Source organism: Brassica oleracea, unplaced genomic scaffold (genome assembly GCF_000695525.1).
Source record: "Brassica oleracea var. oleracea cultivar TO1000 unplaced genomic scaffold, BOL UnpScaffold00884, whole genome shotgun sequence".
In the NCBI taxonomy this organism is placed as follows: domain Eukaryota; kingdom Viridiplantae; phylum Streptophyta; class Magnoliopsida; order Brassicales; family Brassicaceae; genus Brassica; species Brassica oleracea.
This window is the reverse complement of record NW_013617499.1, coordinates 18164-30164: the sequence shown is the minus strand read 5'-3', so window position 1 is coordinate 30164 and position 12001 is coordinate 18164. Positions and strand designations below refer to the sequence as shown.

The 12001-nt window shown below is 29.0% G+C and overlaps 1 long non-coding RNA gene and 1 pseudogene across 6 annotated transcripts; both read right to left on the bottom strand.

Annotated features, from left to right (window-relative positions):
• The window catches only part of LOC106320324, a 7316-nt pseudogene extending 5322 nt beyond the window's left edge, over window positions 1-1994 (bottom strand).
• Window positions 1995-7571: 5577 nt separating this feature from the next.
• Window positions 7572-10192, bottom strand: LOC106320325. Of its 6 annotated transcripts, none has more exons than XR_001265767.1 (9): window positions 9866-10192; window positions 9600-9724; window positions 9422-9466; window positions 9125-9291; window positions 8756-8909; window positions 8557-8639; window positions 8343-8486; window positions 8216-8252; window positions 7572-8005 (listed from the first exon to the last, which is right to left on the bottom strand). It is a non-coding gene; the product is annotated as an uncharacterized LOC106320325 (long non-coding RNA). The 6 variants fall into 6 exon arrangements; XR_001265764.1 differs by lacking the exon at window positions 8557-8639 and having other exon boundaries at window positions 9866-9970; window positions 10090-10192; XR_001265765.1 differs by lacking the exon at window positions 8557-8639 and having other exon boundaries at window positions 9866-9966; window positions 10090-10192.
• Window positions 10193-12001: the final 1809 nt, after the last annotated feature.

Genomic DNA, 12001 nt, shown 5'->3' with positions numbered 1-12001 from the left:
TTTATGGTAATTCCGTAGGTTTTATTTAAGGAAAGAAAATAGCATATCATATCATTATATCATATAGTTTGACCAACTTATGTATCTAACAACATATAAAAATCGAATGTGGACCTACTTATTTTTTAATTGAATGTAATTGACTATCTAATTGAGTGCCACCTATGCATTGGGGCCTATTTTAATTAATACAAAATTGAAGTTACATCTTTTCAAATGTTTCTCAATTAATATATAGGGGATTACCTGCGGTATAGGTTGAGCCTCAAATTCTTCAATCATAGCTGCATCATCAACCACTAAATCAACAACATATGCTGAGTTACTGCCTTGTTTATTATCCGGTCCAATACTGATCTTGAATAAAAGTTTCCTCCCAATTAAATCTGTTAGAGCTTGAGGCATAAAAGATGCATCTTCCTGAAAAATATATAAATATATTATACATATAGTGAAATTATTTATTTTCCATTATATATTATAAGTAAAGGGGATACCTGAGCAGCTTCATTTACTAACTCCCAAGCATATCTCCCAGTCAGTTTCTCGGCCGTTTTGTTGAACAACAAAAATTTGGTTTCTCCTGCCGATTCATCGGAGACACGGAGGACCAAGTAGAAACTATAATATAAAGAGAAACTATAATATAAAATATATTTTATTAATTTCATAACATTTAATAGTAAATAAGCTAAATGAAAGATTGATGAAAAAAAGAAGTTAATACCAGTGAATAATATCGTAAACATCATTGCACTTTTCGCAGTTGTATCGAGGGTGATGCTGATCCTCATCATCAGAATCTTAAAAATTTCATAAATTAAGAAATATTTTTGGAGTAAATATGATATACATGGCCGTGAACTTCTGAACTTCTTCTGTTTCTGGATTGAGAAAGATTTGTGTTGCGTTGAATGCATTTGATATGGAGATATTACCTAGATATACATTTAAAAATCAATAGGATCTTTAAGAAGGTACTTTATAATATTTATTATAAAAAAAGAATGAGAAAACATATACAAGTTCCATAATAGCGTAACTTACCTTTGTAATCCTTGATGCAAGCAAACTTAATAACACATATAACAACCGTAGCATTGTTCTTTTCAGTGTATTCCATAACTTTTTTGGCAAAGTTGCTCCATAAAGTACATGTCAAATGAACATTCCTACATAATAATTGTGTTAGTGTTTTTTCTCCGTAGAGTACAACGCACGTAAAATTTGGACATAAACTTACATAGCATCACGTAGAACGATATCAAGTTTTGTATTATTCTGCCCCTTTGTTTTAATGTGCTCCAATGGTCCAACATTGACAATTTGACCAATCACATATGTAATATACAAATATTAAATAATTATATTATATTATGGATTTAAATAAAATATTATTTTCGATAATAATTAAAGTGACAAAACTTACCAACCAAGACGTTTTTATCGAGCTGTCCCGATAATATCTGGTCAAAGTTTGCAAAATATTTCTGAGGAATAGTTTCTGGAAAACCATCAGCAGGTTTAACCTTAGTTGTTCGGAAGAATCCTATCTTGTAAGGATAAGGATTGGTCCTAAATTCCCCAAGATAATCTTTCAACTGGAAAGCATTGATGATCACAGCTTGACCTTCTTTCAGAAATTTTTGGTGTGGCTTGCTCAGGTCTTCTTCAACTTGAGCATGAATCCTTGTTCCCTACAAACACATACACTATTATAATAAGAACTCAATTTACGGCCTGAAATTATCATTTAGTCAAACTTTATATTATAATTAAGTAACATGTAAAAATTAACATAATACTATATATGTTTGAATGGATGAAGAGCTAACCTCTTCATCGACCAAAACCATTTCAAGGGAAATTCCAGCAGCGTTTTTGTTTGCCTTCCAAAGTACAAGAATCTGCACTTTGATTTTTTGTTTTTCATTAGCTGAATCAATGTTATTCACAAGAACAAAAGAAGAGTTTGTCTTAGTGATGATCGACATTACAAAACGCTTTTTGTTTCGTGAGGAAGTTTAGAATAGATGCATTGCACTAACATGTCGTATACCATATATATATTAGAGTTTGAGTCAATTAATGTGGTTCATTTAATTAATTCAATAATAATTTCATTCCTTTTATTCAATATATAATATATTCTCAATAATGATTTCCTTCCTTTATTGTTTTCATGTTTAATGAGATATATATAGTGACTTCTTCGTCAAGGTAAATTTTATGAGTATTAAATGTAGAAGATATATATAGTGACTTCTTCGTCAAGGTAAATGTTATGAGTATTAAATATAGAAGATACTTACGTGACACATATAATGAAAGAGTTATTGAAGAGGTGCATTTATTAAGATGAGTATTAATATTGTTAGATAATTATGTAAATGTTATAAGTATCAAATTTGATCATAATATATAATTACTTGGATTATCCCACAGATCTCCTCGTAAGAATAATAGGATATTCTTAAGTTTTAATATATATTAGAATATTTAACGCATATTAGGTTTAATCACTTTTGATTTCTATTCCAATTAAATTTTTATATTCCTTCTTAATACTTTTCTCATTATTCTAATATATTTCAAGATTATAGACTTAGTTATTTAACAGATCATTGGGAAAACACCATTATTAAACTACTGAATATATGCACGATAATAGAAAGCTCGGTAACAATAGTATGAAAAAAAACCTTTATTATTGATTTATATCATGACAATAACCGAATTAATCAAAAATAAAACAAAAAATTCCCATTAATAAAAAATCTTTCAAAAGCCACCGCTCTACCAATAGAAGAGTACACTATTGATAACACGTTTCAAAACTTAAACAACGACAATGAGCTTCCGTTGATACGCATGATTGATTCAATCTCCTCCAAGCTTAAACTCTTAATTTGATCTTCTGATAAAGTCAAATCTGAAAAAACAAAAAGATTGAATTCAAATTCTAATTATAATATATAATAATTATTTTATTGTTAAAAACGTCAACTTACTTGGATTATCCCTACTTTTTCTTTGGTAGCACAATATATCTTGTGATAGTATTTCCCAAGTAGCATTCCATACGTTTTGTGGACTTGTGATACTATGTGTCAGCAATAGGACACAAAACAGCTTACGTAGATCCTGGCATGATGACCAAAAACTTGCTTCTTTAACAGCTTCAATATTTTCTTCATCATCTTCCTTCCACAGCTTACGTAGATCCTTTGCCTCGTTTTTTGTAATAACCGACATGATATTAAACTTTTAAGAAAAAAAAAAACTTTAAAATGTAGTAAGCAATAAAATGTAAAAGATATATATAACAGCGTTGATCTTGTATTTGCGTGATAATATATGATTATCAATTATTGCATTACCTTAATTGTTACCATATTGATGCGTCGCATTAATTCACGATTAATGATTCTTCATATTTATCATGAGAATTAAATGTGAAGAATATATGTTACGTGATGTTGTTAATTCATTATTAATTGGTAATCATTAATGCGATATGTATGGTGAATTAAATAGGATCCTATGTGAATTAAATATAAACACGTTCTTTCTATATGTTTTCTTTTTTTCTGGTGTGTTATATGGTTACAGCATATTTAGAATTGTGTGCCACGCCTCTTATTTAATTCACACACGAAAATGCATTTACTACTCATAATTAATGTTTATATCAATCAATGATTTAACAATTAAAGGAAGGAAATCAATATTGAAAATATATGCATTTTCAATCAAACACGTTTGAATGGTAGCTCATTATTGATAAACAACTTGTAATATATTTTTTAATGTGGTGCAACGAAGAAACCACAAATGACGAAAATAATGTATATGTAATCTACATCATTTATAATGTATTATGAGGAGATCTGTGCGTTTTTGACGTCATTAATAATTAACCTTGAACATAATAATTATAAAAATGCCTTTATTATTGATTGAGAACTGAATATTTAAAAGATACAATAAAAATTAAAATATAACTGAAAAAACAATAAAAACAATGAAGAATAAATTGATCTGAAAATTAAAATTTTGGTTTCCACGTTTTAGATTTTGGATCTCATACAAAATTATGTATGGACCCATGTAACTTGTTATTCTCCATCCATTCCAACAACTTGGATTTATCTTGATGATCAAGGAGATTGACATAATTTTCTTTTCTCATATGAATACTATTATATTCATACCACTTGGATCCCTGGAACATATTTCAAACCATAATAATAAGATTTTGAAGAAATAGCAGTAATAGACTATAAAAATATAAATATGTAAAAGTCACTTACATCAACACACAAGAATTATGCTGGTTCCTTATGTTTTGAAGATGTCTCATTATGCCATGTGCCTAACTCCTTTACAACATAAAATGATCATTCGGTTAAAAGATATTGATGAAGTGATGAAACGTGATATTATCACGCAAAAATAAGATGACCTGATATTGATGTGCCTAACTCCTTTACAACATAAAATTATCATTCGGTTAAAAGATATTGATAAAGTGATGAAACGTTATATTATACAAAAATAAGATGAGCTGATATTGATGAAGTGTTGTAACGTGAACTTTTTGTATATTGTAGTCAAATCATAATAAAATTATAATACCTTTTCATGAGTTGGCCATGTGTATTAAGATGACTTCATAGATCAGGGTGCAAGAATCACTTTGGCAATGATTATTGAGTCTTTGTTGAATAGATTTTTTATGCGTGAGACATGCTATGTTTTTTTGTGGGTGAGGCTTTATTATATAGATGTGAGCCACGATTGAAATTAGGGTTGGAAGTTTTGATTTGCCTAATGACATGCCACGTGGAATTATAAAGATGTCATGTCATCTTATTTTTGTGAGACTCTTTGTAAAGAAGACGCATAAGCAAATTTTTAAAAATCACTTGGTAAATATAGACTAGGGGATGATTATTTAAATATTTAAATAAATAAATGTAGGGCAATTCTCCTAATTAGGTAAAATGATCAAAATGTTTCATTTAATAGGTAAAATGATCCTAATATCCTAGATGTACAAAAAAAAAATTATAGTTTTAGATTATATGTTTTCAAATTCGAACTTTTTTATAAATTTTTTTGCTTTTTCGAAATTGTTTTTTCGAAATTTTTTTTACTATTTTTTCAAATTTTCTTTTTGTAATTCAAAAATACTTTTTGAGCTATTTTTAAAAATTTTATTTTCAAATTTTTAATATTTATTTTTTATTTAATAAAATTTTAAACCCCAATCCCAAATCTCCACCTCTTAACTCTAAACCCTAAGGTTTGGATTAGTTAATCCTAGGCGTATAAATGTATACCTCTTTAATGAAACATTTTGGTCATTTTGATCCTTAGAGTCTATATTTGTGACCAAAACTTTTTTAGTGCTATCTTATGGTATTTCTCATAAATGTAATTAGTATAACAAACTAAATTAAAATAATAATATAACTTTGCTTAGATACTTATTTTGAGACATTAACCAATAACTAGAGCTTTTTCCGTGCTACATGCAGATTATATATTTTAATTCTTAAATTTATCTTTCTTGATTTGTATGTGAATTTTTATTTTTTATAATTTTTACTTAAATTTTTTTTCATTCTAAATTAGAATAGTCTTTTTCATTTTATTTCAAATTATTATTTTACCATTGTTATGCTTTATTTATTATATATATGAAGAAATTTCTTTAAACCATATCAAGTTCATTTATTTTCTTGTATAATAGGTTGCTATTATTTGAAACCAATAATGTGTAAGACGATTAATATGATAAATATGAAGAATTGATATTGGAGTTATTTTTTCACAGTATAGTTGTGTATTTTTGAATCATTTACTTGAAAATGACTAAAATATCATTATAAATAAATGCATGACAAAAAAATCTCAAGTTACGCAGTTAATAATTTTGTTCTAGGTTTACATTAACATTTTCCAATTGAATATTATATACTTATCTTAGGAAACAGAATTGAGACCATTTTTAATATGTGTGATAATATAATACTGAATTTCAATAAATCAAATTTAGTAATTTCTACTATATCAGGATTTAAAAGTCTGTTTCTAATATATAATAGTGTGATATCTTAATTATAAAACAAATATTTTTTGCATATTTAAAAAAAAAAAATATTTAGACATTGTTTTTTAGTTTTCTCTTAATATAATTTTGTTTGGGCATTTCCATGCTTTCTGATTTGATGCATAAACTAATTGGCCAGCAACATTTTTGGATGAGTGTTATTCTTCCATGATCACACGCCTAAAAAGACTGTCAATGTGCAAGGTGAATGTTATGTTTTTATAATACTTTTCAGTTTCATTTTAATTGTCGTTTTTGATTTATACATATAGATTAAGCAAACTTTTAATTTTGTATATTTCTAAAATAAAAGCATCATTAGTTATACACCTAATTACATTTCAACCAATAAAAAATATACGGAAAAATATAAAGAATCATATAACATAAAAAGTTAATAAATTTTGTATTTAAATTCTAAAACAACATTTATCGTGAAACAAAAATTTTACTCTACAACAACAACTAAAATAAAATAAAAAGAGTAGTAATTTTTGAAAGGTGTAAGAGATTATATTAAAATTGTTTGATATGTAATTTTATACTCAATTAAAATATAGTTGCTTAAAACTTCATTTACCATAAAAGATAAATTTTCTTACATTCGCAATAATTAAATTTTCTTACGTTCGCAATAATTACATATATATTTTAAAAGAGAGTCAAGTGTGTATATTTTTTTCACACCAACTACTAATCTAAAACTCTAATATACTACACCCTCTGTTTCAAATAATATATGTTTTACAATTTTGACACATATTAATAAAATATACTAAATTTTAGTTATAAAAATATATTTTTGTGATTTTATATTTTTTATAATTCTAAACCAGTAAGAATTCAAAAAATGCAATTAATATTTTGAAATTTAGAATTTATCATTTCTAGTTGATAAAATGTATTGAAAATACAAAAATGTATCTTTCGAAACAACTTTTCCGCTAAAACATACAATTTTATGAGTATAATAATTTAAAGTCTCATAATCCCAACGAAAACTTGAACTTTTAAATTTTGAATATTACAAAAACACGTGGACCAGTGACGTTTTCAAATTTACAAATTTCCTTCTGTAATACAAAAAATATTCTCCTTCGAGTGGAGATTATTAAAAGTAATAGTAAAAACATTTGTTTTGAACGTTTTTTTGTCAAGGAGATTGATTATGTGTATTTTTTTTTTTTGATTGTGTATTGTTCAAACCTTTTTTATCTTTCTCGGATTTCGTTCTTTTTATTATTATTCTGTCTTTGATTCCTTTCCTCGATCCAAACTGCTACTACAGTTTCTTACGATGCAAAATCGAATTACTTCTCAAGATTGGTTTAGCATATAAGGAGGACATTCACAACTCCTTTAGTATCGGGAAAACATGTTTACTAAAACGCAGTGGAGAAATTTGATTTTAAAGAAAAGATAAAATATAACAACATTCAATCGACTTCATCGATAACATATCAACTATCTTTCACTTTTATTAAGCTTCAAACTTTCAAAAGATGCAGCAACGTCAGTAACACAAACTCTGTTGACAAACAATATGCTGTGTGCAATTGAGATACTAAGGAAATAACTAAAAAATAAAGCACTGTTACTACTTGTCCTCTCATACTTGTTTGGGGAAGCTGACCGTCGTGGGCTACGTCCATCGTTTTGGTTGATCTGAATAGAGGAGAAGAGACATAGACAAATCCGCAAGGACATAGTAAGAAGCTTAGATCTGCTGCATCCATCGCTTCAGGGCATATAAGACATGCATTCATCTCATCATCACCTTATTTCTTCTGATCATAATTCCTTTTTTTTTACTTAAATTGTGATGAATTGCCTTTTCTGGTGAAGCTTCTTGGTCGCACTTGCACTCGTCTGCTCTTCTCAATATTGCTGCAGAGAAGCAATGAATATTGTGATCTTTTGACATTAGCACAAGCTGTGCAGGCCCGATTCCAAAATCGCCACCTGGATTTACAAAAGCTTTTGGTATATCAACTTCTAACAACACCAGTTAAGGAATGTGAAGACTTTAAGCTCCACAGACATAATCAGATTGTACAATGTACAAACACCGAAACACATACAATTTTACAAAATTACCTTCCTGGCACTCCATATCCCTCAAACAATTAGCAGCCTAACAAATAAATTAAAAGAGATTAATCAATCTGTAAACATATGCATATTACACAATGGCCATGATTCAACAGCCATGAAGTAAACTTACCAAAAATAGCATGAGCGTAACATCTGATCGTCTTACTCATTTCTTGCGCTTTTGGTTATTTTTCACTTCGAATGTCAAACGAAATCTCCGTGAGACATTGAGAGGCAACACAGAAATATGTGAAAAGCATCATTCATTTTTGGCCTAAAAATAAAGAAGAATCCAATGAAGAAATATAGCAATACGAATGCCAAAACAGATAGCAATAAACAACCATTATCATTGTACGAAATCAAACATATATTCTCTGGTGGGATCGACTTCCTCGGCAAAAAATAATACAGAAGATGACATCCCCTAATAACAGAAGGGGAACTTATATTATTGATATTAAGAACAAACATACATAACATGGCAGATATAGCAAAGATGGGAATGCAAACGTCTGAGAAAGGAGAGGTTCTTAGTATTACCGACAACACGGAGTTGTGACTGAAAGAAATGGTGAACTGGTGGTCAGTGAACCTGTGGATGTCTTTATTTTTCGTGGAGAAATGGTGAGGCTCTCGGAAAAGACTTGCTTCAAATGACATTCGTAGTGCCATACACGGTTCAGACCAATGAAGCCTAAAATAACAGATTTATATGGACATGTTGAGTAGGTTAGATTACAGAGAACGATGGTTATCAATTTGAGGAGTTTTAGATTATGAGGCCGTACCTTTTGTCGATCAGTAGAAGCTCAAGGCGAATGAGAAAATTTGGCGGTGCAAATAGCCAGAGAAGAAGTGTCAAAAGTAAAATCGTAGCATATACTAAAACCTCTTGGAACAGAGCATTACCTCGTCTCCCTCACCGCGAATAGCACAGTTTAAGATTTGTTTCACACCTTTGCTAGCTCCATCGTGAGGAATATGAGTTCTGGATTACTGAGATATGAAAATGACAAACAAAAGGCTTGAGCTGGCTTTCCTAGCTCCCGGAAGGCCTCTTGAGTCACTGTAAGCACCTGATGACACACATAGAAAGGAAATAAAATTTTGTTATTTCCACACGAAATCTTTACAGATAACCGGCTAACTTATGAGTTTGCAAATCAAGAAAGGATAATGCTTAGCTCTTGGAAATATCATTCCTACATTTGGGTCATCTAGTAGATAAGGAGCTTGACAGAGCGCAACCACCTGCAAAAATTGTTTGTTAATTTTATTATCTAGAGGAACTGAAGATCACATGTATGTCTTCATTGTAAGTCTCTTTTTCTAGAGTAAAGCCAATATGTATATGTAGAGGCACAAGATGATCAAAAGTGTATACCTTTTTGCCTTTTCTAGAGCTCAACACTTACGGCATACTGACACTTCTTCATGTTTTCATTCAGAGGTCGTATTTGATAGCCATTTATCTTCACACGTTACAGCAATCACATACCGCACTTCAACCTTATCGAAACAAAAGAAAAAAAATTGTGAGAATCCGTAAGACTGGATCAAATGAATCGACATAAAAAAAAAAAGACGACGGCTTTTCAAATGGGTTATCAACACCATTGAAGAAGAAAAGAAATTGATCATCGCCATAACTTTAGATTCAAACTACAGAGACTTGCCGGTGGAGACATGGGACTTTCGGTTGGATTTTGTTGACAGAGCTTTCGATTTTTTGCTGGAGGCTTTCGGGTTTGCTTGCTTGCAAGTAAGTTCAGACGAAGCGGTTGAGCAATCTTTATATGAGGATAAAGAGAGGGAGGTGGAACGAAACTACAAAGGAATTAATGAGAACCATTGATTGATCAAGAAGAGCTCACCGTAACGGACATCAGGGAGAACCAAGATGGTGAAGACGAAGTGGAACACAATCGATGCGTCAGATAGTATGATTCTTGGTTGCTGGGTTCGACATAGGATCAAGTTAATTTTTTACGACACTCTAAGCCCATTTCTCTCTTCCCTCTGTAACTTATATTATGACGTGGTCAAATAACTGTTTCTCATTGGTCAATTTTTTAATCCTACGTGGATGGTCTCTCTTTTGGTATCAAGGCCTTTATGTTGCTCTGAGGATTGACCACTAATTAAAGATGTACAATCAAATTTCAATAGCTTAATTTAAACGATTCTTGCCATCACACAATTTGAAAATTACAATTGATTTGGATTTGGTTATAATTTCCAACTAGCTTAAGATCCGCGCAATTATTATTTATAAAAATATTTTTTTTATTATTATTTATTTGTATTTATTTACGTATTATGTATATAATTAAATTAGAGTAAAGACATAAATCAAACAATACATCTTGTTTATTTACGATACTTTTTTGGTAAATAAATCAAAATAATCATTTTATTTATTTTATATAGTATATTACTAAATTTCAATGACATTGTCATAGATATATAGTATATTTTAATATAAATATTTATTATTGAGAATTCATACTCATATGATAAAAACAAAATTTTTCTAATGTGTGATTTTTTTGAATGCAAATGTCAAAATTAAAATATTAAGGTCTCAATACTTTTTTAATACAAATTATTATATTTAAGTATTTTTCTATGTTATATAGTTTAATTTTGAATATATTAATATATAATATGAATGTCTAGTAAATGAGACTTCATATTTATACGATTTATGGTCATTTGTATCTTGTTATTACCAAAAAATTAAACCATTCATCACAAAATTTTAGTGTGAGACATTTAACGTTTTTAGTAATCCATAGTCGTTTAAAAATTTCAAAATATAACATATAATTTTTTTTTATTATATGGTTAATGTGGTTGTTTAATATCTTTTAATAATATAAAATTAAAGAAAAAAGAGCTAAGATAGAAAAATTATTATCAAATATTTATTATTCATAATCATTAATTATCATATATACATTAATCATATTAGGAAATGCTGTAGCTTTTATTTAAGGAAAGTGCGAGAATATTCTTTTGTACACTATTTATCAATTTAATAGTTAGTTTAATAAAAAATATAATTTAAGTTAAGATGGACCAACTTATTTCTCTAAAAATTCTGAATTTCATTCTCATGGTGACACGTGACTACAGAACAATGTAATCAGTATAACAAACTAACGTTGACACAAAAAAACAAAAAAAAAACAAATAATTAGTATAATAAATACATAAATTTAGAACGAGAAGACAGAAAAAACAGATGAGAGCGACGAAAAATTAGCTGAACTGAAAGGGATCACAATAGTATATTACCAAAATATCATCACATGGTGACATGTTTTTTTTTGTTTTTTTTGTAAATTGAGAGGAGTTTGGCTCAAAGCCTTGATCTTTTCTTAAACTCGAAATCAGTAGGCGCTAATAGTATTGATACATGGCATAAAGCATATGTTCCAACAAAAAGTGAATTAAAGGTACAATGAAACTGATTTCAACTATTAAATCACTGATCCGGCGCATCGTTAGTAATATTAAGTGCTAACATTTATAAATAGTAACCAAGTCATACATCATACATAAATTTAGAAGAGAAATTTGGGCTCATGACTATAGCAGGCCGAGAAAATAACATTATACCCATATGAAGGCGTGGGCTATGATATTCCGTATATTTTTTGTATACGGATAGATGGAGAAGATTATAGACGGAGAAGTTTGATCTTAGGCCACAAGATCAAAAACAATCAATGGACAAATTGTAATCCTAGTTTTGATAGGTGGAGGTAATAAGAGGATTAA